Genomic DNA, 17,224 nt, shown 5'->3' on the forward strand with positions numbered 1-17,224 from the left:
GCTGGGTTTAGACCCAAAAGAGGAACAGTGAGTGCAGCAAATATTCTGTCTGCATGTGCAATATCAGAAAGTGGTGGAGAATGATGGGAAGGTGGTCCATCTCTTCAAGGATTTTGCTAAGGTGTCTGACAGCATATAGTACGCACTACTTTGGGCAATCCTGTGGCTGACTGAAGTTGGTGAAAATGTAATAAGGCAGATGCAAAATCTCTACAGAGTCAATGACTGATGGCTTCAGTGTTTGTGAGACGTGAACAGAGTAATTAATTTGACTTAAGGCTAGATAGCATGCTGTGCAGCATACTATCACTGACTTCAATTGTTATCTTGAATAAAGTTTAAGAAAAGCTACTAATAAAAACCTACAGCAGGGTATAACTAGCAATGGATAAAAAATTAGTGACCTGTGCTTCGCTGATGATATTGACTTAATTAGATCATTGTAAGAGGAGATGCAAAAATTGCTAGAAAGAGTAGTGGTTGAAGGAGAGAAGTTAGGTCTAAAGATCGCCTGAAAAGACAATTGTGGTAGATGAGGCTGGCAATAAGGCAAGGATAATCCTACCCAAATCTGGAGGCTGTATGATGAGCTCTCCAAATATTTGAGTAGTATGACTACAAAGGACAGTGAACATTACTTAGGGATCTGTGACACTGTACCTCAAAGCAGCACCCTGGAACCCCCATTTTCACCAGTCATAATTACATGTTTTGTACAAAGCTTGCCTTGTGAGGTATAATTTTAAGAGTCTTTATCTGTTGAACAATAATATCCTGTTGGATTGTATGTACTATCATTGTATGTGAAGTTATGAAGTTTTTCTGTGTGTGTGTGTCATTGAAATACTTTGTGAGGCTAGAAACACCCACATCCAGCCTTGCAGGTATAACAATGGAGTAACAAGACAGCATTAATGGCTCAGCATCCATCAAGAAAAGAATCCACCATCCTAGAGATTTCTTGGCAGTGGTATGGGGGCAGACTAACCCCCTCACAGCTTTTAGAGTAGCAGCCGTGTTAGTCTGTATTCGCAAAAAGAAAAGGAGTACCCGTAGCACCTTAGAGACTAACAAATTTATTAGAGCATAAGCTTTCGTGAGCTACAGCTCACTTCTCTTTCCAGCAAGCTGGAAGAAAGTATAAAAGGGGATAACACATCACTCGGCCTCTTTCTCCCTCAACTCAAAAGCTAGAGGAACATCTGGAGAACAAATACTTTGAACTGGGGGAGGGTGGTCTCAAAGCATTCAAACCTATATATTGAGGATCTATGATTTGTTTGTACCATCTGTCAGGGTGGGACATCGCTTGATTCAAATCCTGTTTACTTTGTAGAATTCAGACTGCAAATTTATTTTTATTTCTTAGTAACCAACTCTGATCTCTACACTTGCTGTTTAGAATCACTTAAGAAAAAAAATCTCTTTTATATTTTACCTAAACCAGCATGTTTTCATTCTCAGCTCAGTTTACAAAAGCTAGCTTGTGTCCTCTCCCCATCAAGGGTGGGGCAGACTGGGTAATGAACTTGCACTGGCCAGGCTTCTGACCAGTGCAAAATGATACAGGCTGGGGAGGAATCTGGCTGGAGCCTCTCTACTGATGGTTCATGAGTGACTGGGAGATCATTCATGTAACTCAGTTGGGTGTGTCCCTGCCTGTGGATGACTCTGTAAATGCAGTACCTGCCAGATGTTTGTGGCTAACACATCATCACAATGTGAGAGATGGCCCCAAGTGGTGGGATAGAGGGCTCAGCAGTCCTTCAATTCAGGTTGCACCTTGGTGACTCAGTCAGAAGACTCAACTTAGAACTGGAGTTACAGTTGCTGCTTTACTACTACACACAGAGGAGCAAAAGGTATTACTATGAAGTGTAAAATGAAATTGCTGTGATATCTGCATCTTGCTATATGAACATAAGATGGATGCTCACGAAACAGGACATGAAGAGGCTTTGAAGTGAAGTGTGATTGGTGTGCATTAGCTATACCTTACACATTACCTCTTTGCTAGTTATCACCGCAATTTACAGCATAACCAGAGTGATTCCTGTTATCACAATAATCCGATGTCTTACAAACTTAAGTTTCTTCATCAGAGTTGGATAAGCAGAGGAAACTTGCAAATGCAAGTTTTGCCAGGATTGATACTGAGATAGAGGGACCTGCAGAAAACATTCAATGATGTGGCTGACTGGACAGGATGTAGTATAGTGTACTCCTCAAGGCTCTGTGAAGACTGAAATTTAGAGGAACATAAGAGACATTGCTGACCACTGTGTTGCGTTTATTGTTCATTATGATGTGACTTTATGGTGCTTTACATTATGAGAAAAAAAAACCCAACACTTTCTCCTGATTATTCAGATGGATAATCACCTACTGGTGACTCCCAAGCAGTGGACCATGAGGTGGGAGCTCAGAATCTAGGAAAGAAGAGACTGGAGAACAGCATTACCAATAATGACAGGTTTCAGAGTAGCAGCCGTGTTAGTCTGTATTTGCAAAAAGAAAAAGAGTACTTGTGGCACCTTAGAGACTAACAAATTTATTAGAGCATAAGCTTTCGTGAGCTACAGCATCCGATGAAGTGAGCTGTAGCTCACGAAAGCTTATGCTCTAATAAATTTGTTAGTCTCTAAGGTGCCACAAGTACTCCTTTTCTTATTACCAATAATGTCACCCGACGTACAGCCTTCTATAAGTGCATAGTGTTAGGTAAATGTGTGCATAGAGGCACAAATAGCTGCCTTACATATATTATTCCTGGGAGAATTCTGCACCAAAAAAATTAAAATTCTGAAAACACTTTTAAAATTCTGCATTTTTTGGTCAAATATCATGCCAGTTTCAGTTATTTTGGTAATTTCAAAATATCTGTCAGCAAGTATGTAACACTACAAACAAACAATATTCAGGAAATGTTTGACAAATAGATTCCTTACTAGACATATTAATACAGAACTCTGAGTAATAATTCATTTAAACTACAGTACAGAAACATTTCCTGCACCTTTCAGAAGCAGTGCAAAGGCTTGGTGAAGTCAGGGATAATGGAGGACTGGAGGAAGGGGAAAGTGATTTTTGGGAAGAAGCTTGGGAGTGAAAGTGGAGGGTTGTTGAATGTGAGTGGGAGAAGTATGGAACTTTTTTTTTGAGGGGAAGGAATGGTTACGGAATTGGGGAGCTGACCTCTAGTTTCTCTCAGGCACATCTGCCCTTGTCCGTATTTCCCATTCAGCCATGCATATCTGCACATCCCCATGTGGTCCTGCACCCCCACTCCTATTCAACCACTGGCTCAATGTTGTCAATCCACTAGCTCCTGTGCCCCTATCCCAAACTGTCCCCCTACCTGCCACCCGCCACTAGCCCTTCTGAACCTATCTGTGTGACCCCCCCCAGCAGCCCCATTTTCCCTGCTGGGTCCATCCCCCCACCTGTATCCTGTGCCTCCTCACCTGGCCCAATGGACAGAGTGCTATGAGGAAGGTAACCTCTGCCCCTCCCTCTCTACAGCTGGCTGCTCTGGCCCATGAGCCAGCTGCACTCTTCTGGTGCCCCATCAGCCTCTGGTGGGCAAAAGGTGTAATTGAATTTCTCTTCACCTCCCTCTCAGAATCAATTATTGTGCTGGGAGGGAGATGACAAACATCTGCTTACAATAATTCTCTGCTTGCACAGTGGCACAGCATCCCCACAGGAGTAATATGTCCATGATTGTGACAGTCTCCAGGGACAATAAAGCTTCTTGGGCTCTAGTGGAATGAACCTTCAACCTTGCAGGCAAATCTTTTTGCAAAGCTGAAATCCATTTTGAGAGGTGTTGGGAAGACTGTGGCTTTGCCTGTCATTCTTTCAGCTACAACCACAAAGACTCAGGGAAGACTGAAATTGTTTTGTTCATTGTAGATAAATGCTAGGACTGGACCATCGAAAGTGTGACGGGTCACTTCCATTCTAGACATATGAGGCTTGGGAAAGAATAGGTGCATTTCTGGGACCACCTTAAAGTAAAAATTTTTAACAGTCCTGAAGCTCATTTTATCAGAGAAAAAGACTGAAATGGGGGCCTGCCCTTAGGGCTTGAATTTCTCCTACTCATCTTGAGAAAGTGATGGCCACTAGGAAGTATAACAGGGAGCATGATGCCATAGGTTTAATTGGAGGCCCCATAAAGTATGAAAAGTACTAAGTTAAGGTCCTACAGAGGAATGGGGTCCTTGATGGTTGGAAAGACTGTCACCTTATGAATCTCAGCACTGTCTGGTAAGAAGACGGATTATCTGTTGACAGGCAGATGATGTGCTGAGATTGATCTTGGGGAGAGTTCACCTGCTGTCGGAGATTAAATAGCTTCAATTCTAACAGTGAATTCAAAATCATTGCTATAGGCATGTCATGAGGTAGAAGTGACTTTGACTAGCCCAGTGGGAAAATCTCATCTATTTCACCAGGTAAGTCAGTATGTCTGGTGGAGTCTTTCCTGCTATTCACAAAAATATCCCTATACGAGAAGCCTGTCTGTGAGACGGAGATGTGGTCTGCGTACAAAATTTTCCCTTTGGACTATAACAGACCTGGTATTGGGGCAGGTCTTCGGGACTTGGAAAGGCTCAGGATGTCTGCAAACCAGACCTGCCTCAGCTAGGCTGAGCTATCAATATCTTCTGGCAGAGTCCTACCTGATTTTGGGAATTAGTGGAATGGGAAGGAAGGCATAAAAAAGATCCTTTGTCCCTGGGATCAAAAAAGCATCAGGAACGTAATCCGGACTCAAACCTCCCCGGTGCAATCAAATCAATCAATCAATAAAAGTTTTATGCTGCATTGCAAAAGAACTCAGTATAGGGATAGCCCCATTGCATGAAGATGTGCTAAATAATGGGATTCTTGATCTCCCATTCATGATTCAATGAGAAGTGTCTACTCAGACTATCTTCTAGGGAGATCTATAGGTGGCTAGCTGAGAGTAAACTAGCTGGTTTAATGAAATAGTTCCACAATCTGTTTCTTGCCACAGCAGGAAGGTTCTCACTTCTTGCTTGTTGAACTAGAACAGTGCTCATATTGTCCATTGTTATCTGCACATGCTGATCCCTGATGTCACTGAAAAAGAGCCTCAGAGGCTCTCCTGCCAGCCCTGAACTCTAGGAGGTGGATGTGCATCCTAATTCTCAGTGTATCAGCCTTGCACTCTGAGATTGCCCATATGTTCTCCCCCTTCCATGAGAGAGCCATCTATCAATATTTTGACAGGACAAAAGGTGCAAAGGGAACATCCCTGCAAGCTTTCTTTGGGTCTTTCCTCCATAACAGAGGAGAGAGGACTAAACAGAAATGGAAAGATTCATTTCCAAGGATGCTTGCCCAGAGCATACACTGACCTCAAGCAGGCCTGCATGCACTGATTCTTTTCCTCCATGCCAGACTGAAGAGGTGGAAGCTACCATATGCCTGGGCAAGGCAAGTCCTTTCTGTGGTGGTGGTTTAAGACTGTATTTGGGAGATGAATGATGAAAGATTCTCAAACCTGTCCCTTGGTATGCACGCCATAGGGATTGTGAAGTCTAAGAGTCCCAATGAATTTTAGTCTCTGTACTAGCAGTAGCATGGACTTCTGGGTGTTGACTTTCAGTCCCAAGCTCACCTATATGTTACTATTGTTCAAGACAGGTGAGGATTATTAAAATAAGTGGGCTCCGTGTAGGACAAAGGCTTTGTTGATTGCCCCATCCACCTATGAAGTAGGCGGAAGGCCTTGTCCCATCAGTTGGGCTGCTGGAAGAGGGAAATAAAGATAGCAGACATCAAGATTTTTCATCTTTGCTGTTTGGACTCTTAAAAGGCCTGGAACTAAAACAAAAAGCAGAGATTGCTGGGGTCAACCTAGTTTCAGCCCTGAAAAGACATTCAATGCTGACAGATTACTACATCTATCACCTTTTGGAACCATAGACTGTACTCCGTGCATGTGGGGCACCTGCTTTAACCTGTAAAATAACTAATTTCTTTTACCCAGTTAATAAATCCTCAGTTAGTTTACTATAGGACTGACTACGAGCATTATCTTTGGTGTGAGATCCAAGGTACAAACTGAGCTGGGATAAGTGACTTGTCTCTTGGGACTGGGAGCCACCTGAATATTTGTGATTTTTGGTGTAAGTGACAATCTATCACTAAGTTCAGCTTGCCTAGGTGGCAAGCTAGACTGGAGAGGCTAAGGGGACTGTGTGTGACTCCACGGTAAGACTGTTACAATGATCCAGGAGTGCACATTTGTTACTGGGCTGCTGAAAAGCCCCTTTCCGATGGCAAGTGCTGCAGAGGAAGAGGGGAACCATCCTACCCCTGTTGCTCACATGAGGCGAGGAGGGAATGGAGTCCCCCTGAGTGCTGGGCTCTTCTGCTCCTTCATCCTCACCTGAGAATGGCTTTTGGTTGCTGTGGGGAAGGGGAGGGGGAAGTTCTTCCTGCAGCAGCTGTGATTGGTTATTCTGCCCCAGAGGTGGCCAAGTAGGACAGACAAGAGGGCTCAAACTTTGTAGCAGGCTTGAGCTTCTCACATAACCAGACTTGTTGCAGAGCCAGCCAAAATCCTGTTATAATTTGCACCAAAAACCCCCAGTAGATCTAGTGACGAGGAGGAGGATGAGTTTGTCCAAGTTTCTAAAATAGATTTCAATTCTTAGTAGGGCTGTCAAGCAATTAAATATATTAACTGCGATTAATCCCACTGTTAAATAGAATACCATTTAAATATTTTGATATTTTCAAAAATTGATTTCAATTGCAACTAGGGCTGTCAATTAACTGCCAGTAATGTATGCAATTAATACACAGCACAACACTCAGGGTTTAGCTGATCACCTTATTTGGGGTCAGGAAGGAATTTTCCTCCAGGGCAGATTGGAGAGGCCCTGGAGGGTTTTCGCCTTCCTCTGTAGCATGGGGCATGGGTGACTTGAGGGAGGATTCTGTGCTCCTTGAAGTCTTTAAACCCTGATTTGAGGACTTCAATAGTTCAGACATGGGTGAGGTTTTTCATAGGAGGGTGGGTGAGATTCTGTGGCCTGCGCTGTGCAGGAGGTCGGACTAGATGATCAGAATGGTCCCTTCTGACCTTAGTATCTATGAATCTATCTATGAATCTATGTTAAAAAAATTAACATGCATTAATTGCAGACCCTCTGGGTGGGAAGGCAGCATAGAGAACCTATGTCAGGCACAGTAACGCAAGCCGCCACTGGAGGGTGGGAAGAGGAGAGGCTAGAGCAGAGGTGGGCAAACTACAGCTTGCAGGCTACATCCAGCCTACAGGACTGTCCTGCCCAGCCTCTGAGCTCCCAGCCCCTCCCATGCTGTTCCCCTCCCGTGCAGCCTCAGCTCACCGTGCCACCAGTGCTCTGGGCAGCGTAGCTGGCTCTGGCCGGGCGGTTGCAAGCTCCTGCCACTCTGACAGGCATGGCAAAGGGGTGAGGAGATTGGGTAAGGGGGAAGAGGGTCCCGGGGGGCAGTCAGGGGACAAGGAGCACTTGGATGGGGTGGAGGTTCTGGGAGGCAGTCAGGGGATGGGGAATGGGGGGTTGGATAGGCATAGGAGTCCTGGGAGGGCGGATAGGGGTTGGGGTAGTTTGGAAGTGGGAGGGGGCAGAGGCCAGGCTGTTTGGGGAGGCACAGCCTTTCCTACCCAGACCTCCATACAGTTTTGCAACCCCAATGTGGCCCTCGGGCCAAAAACAATTTTGCCCACCCCTGGGCTGGAGAAAGATGTGGTTCTCATCCCAGCTCCAGCTGAGAAGTAGAGATCTTCACCCACTCCCACCCATTGCTCATATTTTTTAAAGTAAAAACAGGACTACCAGAGGCTTGCCAGAGCCTCCGCTTTCCACCCTGACGGCTTACCACAGCCACCCTCCAAATGCCTCCCTGGGCAGGGGCTGACCTGATTTGCTGCTTGGCTTGTACTGAGCATGCTCAGTAGCACCGCTGAAGCCAGCTGCGGGCACTCCACCCCATCCACCACTATCAGTCAGGCCCCAAGTCCTGTACCACCCAAAGCTGGGGCTGATTCCTTCCCTGCCTCCCCAAATGCTGTGTCTCCCCTGGCTGAGGCGGATCCCACGCTCCCACCCCCAGCTCTGCACTGCCCAGGGGTCAGCTCTGAAGCCAGCATTGCCCACCAACAGCAAATATCTCCACTTTCCTGCTGATGGATGGGGCAGTGCTGCTTTCAGGTGACTCCTGGGCAGCAGCCACCTCTCTCTGCTCTGCCTTCCAGCTGGGACAAAGGCCCAGTTTTGGCAAAGTAGGGATGGCCGGGACAGAGCTGAAGAAGGGTCTGTCCTGGTCAAAATGGGAAGTATTACCCCAGCCAGCCCAGGCCCTATTTTTCCCAGCTGGCTCCTCACTCGGGGGACCAACCCCCGTGTTGTGCCCCATTGCTCCTAGCTGGCTGCTTGCTCTGGTGGTACCCCATCAAGAACATGGGCCTGGCAAGTTCAACCTCCATGCACCAGCCTCTCCTCCCCTGCAGTATGAGGAGTCGCTGACGTAAAATCCACCCTCCCTTGCAAACAAGGCTCACTCAGCTGAAGGGAGCCCACCTAGCTTTGTAAAAGGAGGCAAGCCTGGTGAGCCCAGTACCAGAAACCACCCTTCCAGAAGGAGCAACAAAACACCTTCCTCACCCTCGTCCTGCACAAGTTACTGCTTGCTCCTCCCCATTGTCACCCTGTCCTCCCAGACCCTCCTCCTGCACAAGTCATTACTTACTTCCCCCTCCCCCAACACCAAATGCTTGTTTGTCTGAGCAATTGGCTGAACAAGTAGGACTGAGTGAACTTGTAGGCTCTAAAGTTTTACATTTTGTTTTGTTGGAGTGCAGCTATGTAACAAAAAATAAAAGTCTACATTGCAAGTTGCACTTTCACAATAAAGAGATTGCATTACAGTACTTGTGTGAGGTAAAAATACTTTTATTTTTACCGTGAAAATATTTGTAATAAATAGAGTGAGCACAGTACACTGTATTTTGTGTTGTAATTGGAATAAATATATTTGAAAACATCCAAAAATATTTTAACAAATTTCAATTGGTATTCTATTGTTTAACAGTGCAATTAAAACTGATTATTTTTTTAGTTAGTTGCATGAGTTAACTGCAATTAATCGACAGCCTAAATTCTTAGGCTCCAATCCTGCAAACACTTATGCATGTGATTTTAACTTTATTAGGACTACTCACAGTAGTAAAATTAAGCACATATGTAAGATACCAAACCACTAGCCTTGGAGTGTAAAGTCAGATACCTTGGTAGTGTCATGTTTCTCCCAGTATTGGTCCAACAGTGTGCCTCAGCTGTCACTTGGGAAGGACAATATCTAGAAGTAAACAGTTCCTTTTACATGCTCATTCGATTCCCTGATAAGATGAAAAGGATGTCAGTTATGTGTGTCAGGGAGGAGTGTTCAGGGACATTAAATGCTGTCTGGTTGGGGAGGGGAGAGACAGGACCAGCATGGGGCTGGATTTAAATGACTACCTGAAATTTGAGCTCCGAGGTGGACAGCAAAAGCAAGTTACCTCCAATATGCCCCTAACCCTCCCAGGAAAGCAGAGCACAGGGCTGCAGAGATTCATCCTCCCTGCCCCAAAGCAAAAAAAGAAACTCACTAAGAAGAGTTGCAGCTCACAACGTGAAGAGGCTTCTGGCTCCAAGTGAAGACATGGCAGCCAAAATAGGAATGCCTGGGCTGACAGAATAAAAAAACAACTGTCCAACAAGGCAAACATCTGGGAATTGACTGGAGTTTAATGCCATGAGAAGTTATCTGATGTCCAAGACTCTAGCAGTAAAGGATTTAACTTATGTGGAAAATTGAGTCACTGCACTAGAAATTGACCTAGGAGAAATAAATGAAACAGTTGCAGAGCCACTTAGGACTGCTGTTGGAGCAGAGAGAGAGATGCATCTTAAATTAGATGGTATAGAAAATAGAGCAAGGAGAAATGGTAGAATTAAGAATTTGCTGAAAAAATGCTGATGGGGGAAGCCTTATGGGGTATATATAAACAAACTCTTTATATGGAGAATTGTTCATCTGAGAAGACAAACCTTGGGGTGGTGTGGAAAGCAGCACTCAGAGCGGCAGAGAACAGATGGGATTCCCATTTAAATTCTCATTCAGGTTCCAAATTGTACAGTAAGACTTTAACAGAAAGATACACTCCAGTCACTTGAAATAGAAATACAAGTTTGACATACAAAATGATTCTTCAGAGATAAATAAATAAGTTGAGTCTTGGTGGATAATGAAACCAAGTAAAGGATGGTATGACAGTATTGCAACTGCAACTATGGTTGAGAACCATATTGTATTTAGTTTATGTATCATTGTGGGCAAGCGATTGTATGCAATTACAGTGGGAGGGTTATCACATCTCCTCCAGGAGTCAAGAACAGTGAGGGAATGATTAAGACAAATCACTCAGGTGCTAAACACCTCCAGAGATACCATTTCCTGGGGACACTTGCGTATGATGGGTTTTCCAGAAACCAAACAGAGAAATAAAGGGCATTTGATATAAGAAGGCTGGATTTAAACAGACGTGGGGCTCTTTTGGATCCAGTAAATAGACAGGACCTTCTGTCCAAGGGGGAGTGGATGGGCAGGCAACCCTTGCAGAGACTTTGGCCAATTGGCAAAAAGAAAAGGAGTACTTGTGGCACCTTAGAGACTCAAAACTGATGTTTGTCCTGGTAAGCTTTTAAATAAAAAAAAAATCAGTTTCTATATGCATGCTAATGTTTTCTCTAATGCTTTTAGCTTAAGGAGGAAGAAGGTAGTTCTTGCTCTAGAAAGAATAAAGGTGCTGTGTGGTAACTTGTAATTGCTGCCAATACACTGTTGAAAGCAAAGGACAGGCACTGGCTTGATGGGAATATCACAATGTAAGGCAGGGATCTGGGCAGCCTTAAAATCACCTGGTCAGAAGGGAGGAGGACAAAGGTCACCTGTCTCTGGGCAGGGACAACTGGAGACCTGAGAACTGACTGGGAACTCCTGGAATGGAGCACAGAGGGGGTTGGGGGAGATTACAGGTGCAGTTACCCTGAAATTCTAGCATGGGGTAGGAAAACTAGAGAAGCAACTGGCAGTGGCAGAAGTGAAGCTGAACAACAGGAGTCTGATATCTGAAGAGTAACCTGAAGATTAACCAGAATGGATTTCTTGGGAGTCATCGAGAATGATGAGTCACTAGATTATCGTTGTAGAGAAAACAGTATGATGTTCGGTTTAACTGGAATGGGTTTAACTCTGATTGCTGTGGGTTTAGGGTGTTTTTTTTAAAAAAAGAAAATTAGAAAGAGAGGGGCTTTTAGGGATTCTATGCAAGTCATCCCATGTAACTGAAATGATCTATCCCTAAGGGTGAGGTCCTATAGATGGAGAATGTACCTCCCTTGAAATTTAAGTGTTCATAGAAGAATTACAAGGCTTTAAGGTTCAGCAAAGCAGAGAGTTATTTGGGGACTGATTTAGATGCTATTTAAATCAAGGGATATGCAGGAGAGGGGGGGATCTAGGGAATTAATACAGGAAATAACTCTGAAAGCTTATAAATAAACTCAGGACATATTCAGGCACACAAGTGAGACATTTGCCACACAAAGGTTCATGCCAAAGAGCCAGAGAACCACATTACTTTCAACTGTTTCAATAGGCTAACGTAAATAGTTATCAATGCTTCCCTTTAAAGTAACGTTTGAACCTCAAGCGGTCTGTAAAGGTTCAGACTGACCCTGTGGTGCCTCCTGCTGGTAGTCGTCAGGAGTTAGCTCATCCAGCCACCAGAGCTCCCTCTGCAGACCAGTGATCCCTCTGCAGACCAGTGATCCACCTTGTTGATCCTTCTGTTGTTAGCACCCTCCTCCCCTGCCTGCAACCTAGTGGGGAGGAGTGGTTGCTTCTTCCCTTCCCCCGGTGCCCCCCTACAGTTCCCCCCCACCCATGCTGGTACCCTCTTTCCTGCATAGAGTCTAGCAGGGAGGAGTGATTGGTCCTGTCCCACCTTCCCTATTCCCAATACCCTGTTTGCTGGACCCTCCTCCCCCTGCCTGTCATCTAGTGGGGAGGAACAGTTGTCCATTGTCCCACCCCCGATTTAGGGCCTCCTCCAGCTTCTTTCCGCTATGGAGGAGGACCCTGCCCCACCCCTGCCCTTGCTCCTGCCCTTACTGCTCCCATAGTTCCTCCCTTGCCACCACCCTTGCCAACCCCAGCGGCTACCCTCTCGGCCACCACTAGCCTAGACTCCGCCGCTGCCATGGCTGCACCTTCCACCAGCAAAAAGGGCCAGGGGAATAAAAAGGGCAAGGCCCCCCCCCGGAAAACAAAACCTCCCGTTGGCAGGGCTGCCCTCCCTGCCACGGCCCCAACATCTGCCGCGGCCCCTTCCTCCCCAGCCGTTCCCTCCACCAGTTCTGGGGTGCTCCATCTCTAGCCCCCAGAGCATATGCCCAGGTATGCTGCCGCCCCCCCACATGCCGCTGCGCCATCTGCCCTGACTGCCACCTCCGATACCATTCCTGGCAGCCAGAGCCCCTTCCCCTCGCTGTCCAGGAGGCACGGTGTCCGCTGCCTCCTGGTGTCCGCCTCGTCCCACATTGAAACATACGTGCGGGCATTGGCAAGGGTGGTAGGGCCCACGGCCATCATGGCAGCCTCCAAGATATATGGTAAGGTTGGGTTCTTCCTAGCGTCAGAGGCCGCCACTCAGGAGGCGGTAGAGAAGGGCATGGCGGTGGGGGCGTGTTCGTTCCCCTGGAACCTCTAGAGGACTTGGGCTTAGGGGTTGTATTGACCTCCGTCCTGCCCTTCCTGCCCAATGTTGCCCTGTTGCCTGCCCTCTCCACCCTGGGGAAACCCATCTCCATCATCAGCCCTGTCCCACTGGGCTGCAAGGACCCCGCCCTCCGCCATGTCCTGTCCTTCCGCCGGCAGGTGCAGATTCAAGTGCCGCTGGTGACGCGTGGCGGGGTGGCGCTTGAGGGATCATTCTTGATGCCCTATCAGGGGCCCATTACCCATTATTATTCAAACAGGGGAGGCCCGGTGCTTTCTCTGCCGGGTGACGGGGCATGTCTGGAGGGACCTCCTGGCCTGGCCTGGAGGAGCGTCCGGGATCCCTAAGACCTGGGAGGGCGCCGGCCCTGTCACCACCGGCGACCCTAGCAGCTGGCTGCCACTACTGCTGCCCCTCCTCCCGTGGGGGAGGTTTCCCTTCCTCCCGTTGACCCGCCCTTGCCCCCCCCAAGACAATCGCCCTTGCCCCCTGGCCCTGCCCCGCTGACTGGCCCTCCACCTCCAATTTGGAAGGCTGGGTGCTCATCCGGGGGAAAGCATGGTGCCCATAAATCGCAGGCTCGATCCCTCCCCTCCGACGAAGAGGGAGAGGAGGACCTCCGAAAAATTTACTTCCATATTCGAGGAGATCGAGGCCCTGGGTCTGACCGCGGTCACCAAGGGGGAGGACGACCCCCCACACCTGCCAGCAGGCCTCGATCTGGGCGGTGGCTCAGTTCCACCGCCCCCTCCTCCTTCTGCCTGTCCCTCACTCCCAACTGTAGCCTCTGCTCTGGTCCTGGGGGCGCCCCTGGCTCTCCCTATTTGCCCGGCCATGGATGGCACCTCACCTGAGGCCGCCGAGCCCCTAGAGGCGATGGCCGATGCCGAGTGGTCGGGCCCCGAGCCTGTGGATGTGCCCTCTAGTACCTGGATGGATCGGTTGGCTTCCCCTGAGGAGAGGGGCCCCACAGAAGTTTCCGTAGTGCCTGATGCCATGGCTGCGGGTGATGCGTTTCTCACAGCTCCCGTGCCCAGTGTCAGTGAAGGCCCCTCTCTAACTCATGTCCCATTGTCCCCCCACTCCTGGCCGAGAGAAGCCACACCCCGATAGCCCAGCTGCTGGGGACCGTGAACCCATCAGTATCCCCGCTCCTGTTCCTACCCCTGCTCCCGGCCCCTCTCCTGCCCTCGTCCCAATATTAGCCCTTGTCCCTGCTCCCATCCTTTCTTCTGTCCCCGTCCCCGATCCTATTTCCATCCAATGAGTCACTCGCCCCTTCCCCGCCACCGCCCATGTTATTGCCGTCCCCGAGGTTGTCTCGTTTCCTCTGTCTACGGACAATTCTCAGGGGGCAGTTTTCATGTCCCCTCTTCCCAACATCATGGGGGCTGCACTATTCCCTCTGCTGTCCCCTCCTGTGCCGGGTATAGGGACGGGCTGCCCGGCGCAACTGTGCCGGGGTTCCGCTCCATGCTTGCCCGTCTCTAAAGGCCGTGAAAATCTTTTAGGGGCCTCACCGGAGGACGGCAGCGGGTTGGCTGCCGCGTCCCCCTCTGCACTGATGGAAGAGCTGCGCCATTTCCTGCTGGACACCCGTGGCTCAAAGGGCAAGGTGCAGCTCGCCCCCCAGTGCTGGGGGGACTTCCATCTCGTCCTCCAGGCCGTGAAGGGCCTTTTGGGGGAGGGGAGAGGTACCGGGAGGCAGGGCTGCAACTCCCTGATGACCTTTAGGGTCGAACATGGGTTGTTGCGGGGCCCGCTGGAAGCAGTCGATTCCTCTGCCCCTGAAGATTCACCCCAGCCCTCCCTCTGAAGGATACCATCTTTGCTACGCTGAACACTAGGAGCTGTAGCGTGGGTCTCTGCAGGAGCCAGGTGCTCTCCTTCCTTCGGGGAGGCAGGGGGTACTCTGATCTTCCTGCAGGAGACCCACATAGCTCCAGCCGTCGAGCTAGCTTGCAGCTGGAGTGGGGGGGACGAGGTATACTTTAGCCACTTTGGCGCCCATTTGGCTGTGGTGGCCAACCTGTTCTCCCCCGAGCTACGGTCTGAGGTGCTGGGGGTAGCTGACGTCGTGCCAGGTCACCTAGTTGCACGTACGGGCCTGCGTGGAGGGGCTGAGATTAAATCTGGTCAACATTTACGCCCCGAACACGGGCCCAGAACGAGTGTTTTTATTGGCAGACGTCGACCTTCCTCGGCACTCTGGATCCTCACGAGTGCCTGGTCCTGGGCGGGGACTTCAACACCACCCTCGAGGACCGGGACTGCTCAGGAGTCGAGACATCCCAGGCAGCCACGGGCGTCCTCTGGGAGATCGTGGACCATCACTCCCTGGTGGATGTCTGGCGTGACCACCCCCCGGACAACAATGTTACCTTTACTTATGTCCGGGAGGAGGGGGGGAAAATCGGTCATGCCACTCTTGGTTGGACTGCATTTATATCTCACGTTTCCATCCGGCCGGCCCCGTTCTTGGATCACTACTTGGTGACTATGACAGCCTCTCTCAGTCCGGAGAGGCCGGGGCCAGCCTATTGGCGTTTTAATAACAGCTTGCTGGAGGACGTGGGCTTCATGGGGTCCTTCTGGGAGTTCTGGCGGGGGCAGCGGCGTACCTTTCCCTCGGCAAGGCGGTGGCGGGATGTGGAAAAGATGTGCGTACGGCTCTTCTGCCGCAACTACACCCGGGGCACCACCTGGCGGAGGGATGCGGTGATAGGGCAGTTGGAGTGGGAGGTTTTAGAGCTAGAGAGGTGCCTTGCCTCGGGCCCCAAGGATCCACCCCTCCGTCAGTGTACTGGGAAAGTGGGAGGAGCTCCGGGCCTTGGAGGACCATTGAGCCTAGGGCACTTTTGTTTGATCCCACATCCGCCTCCTTCGGGAGATGGATCACAGCTCCCGCTTCTCCTACACCCTGGAGAAAAGGAGGGGGGCCAAAAAGCACATCATCTGCCTCCTGGCGGAGGACGGGACCCCCCTCACAGATCTGGAGGAGATGCGTGGAAGGGCCAGGGCCTTCTATGCTAACCTTTTCTCTCCGGATCCAACCGATGCCGATGCTCGCAGGATGCTCTGGACTGTACTCCTGATGGTCAGCGCGGGTGACTGAGACTGGCTGGAGTAACCTCTCTCTCTGGCTGAGCTCTCAGAAGCCCTCCATCGCATGCCCACTAATAAATCTCCGGCCATGGATGGGCTGACTGTGGAGTTCTACCGTGTGTTCTGGTACATCCTCGGCCCGGGCCTTGTCATCGTCTGGGCCGAGTCCTTGCAAGTGGGGTCCTCCCTCTCTCATGCAGGCAAGCTGTGCTCGCCTTATTGCCGAAGGGGGACCTCCGCGTCTTACGGAATTGGCGTCCCATCTCGCTCCTCAGCATGGACTACAAGGTTGTAGCGAAGGCCATCTCGCTGTGGCTGGGGTCCGTGCTGGTGGACGTGGTCCATCCTGACCAGACCTACTATGTCCTGGGCTGGACCATCTTTGACAACTTGTATTTGGTCCGGGACCTCTTGGAGCTGGGGCATAGGGATGGCCTGTCGTTCGCCCTCCTGTCCCTGGACCAGGAGAAGACATTCGACAGAGTGGACCACGGGTATGTCCTGGGCACCCTGAGGGCATTTGGCTTTGGGTCCCAGTTTGTGGGCTTTCTCCAGGTGCTGTACACCGACGCGGAGTGTCTGGTCAGGCTCAACTGGACACTGACTGAGCTGGTCAGCTTTGAGCGGGGAGTACGGCAAGGGTGCCCCCTCTTGGGCCAGCTGTATGCTCTGGCGATCAAGCCCTTCCTCCGTCTCCTCTGCTGGAGGTTGACAGGGTTGGCGCTTCGAGAGCCGGAGCTGCGGCTGGTCCTGTCGGTGTACGCAGACGACGTGCTCCTCGTGGTCCAGGACCTGGACGACCTGGTGCGGGTGGAGGCCTGCCAGGCTGTTTACTTGGCGGCCTCCTCCGCCCAGGTCAACTGGGTCAAGAGCCTGGTGGTCGGGGACGGGTGGCAGGCGAGCTCCCTCCCACCCACGCTTCAAGCCATCTGGTGGAGTGCGGGTCCGCTGCTCTAACTTGGTGTTTATCTATCTGCCACGCATCCTTCTCCACCGGAGAACTGGCAGGATTTGGAGGCCAGGGTGGGTGAGCGGTTGCAGAGATGGACAGGACTGTTCCGGTGTCTCTCCCTGCAAGGGAGGGCACTGGTTTGAACCAATTGGTCCTGTCCATGCTCTCGCACCGACTCAACACCCTGAGCCCGGCCCCGAGGATCCTGGCCAGGCTCCAGAGGATGGCTCTGGAGTTCTTCTGGCTGGGGCTGCACTGGGTCTCTGCAGGGGCTCTGAGTCTTCCCCTGGAGGAGGGAGGACAGGGCCTGGTTT

The sequence above is a fragment of the Dermochelys coriacea genome, chromosome 5 (assembly GCF_009764565.3).
Source record: "Dermochelys coriacea isolate rDerCor1 chromosome 5, rDerCor1.pri.v4, whole genome shotgun sequence".
Classification (NCBI taxonomy): Eukaryota; Metazoa; Chordata; order Testudines; family Dermochelyidae; genus Dermochelys; species Dermochelys coriacea.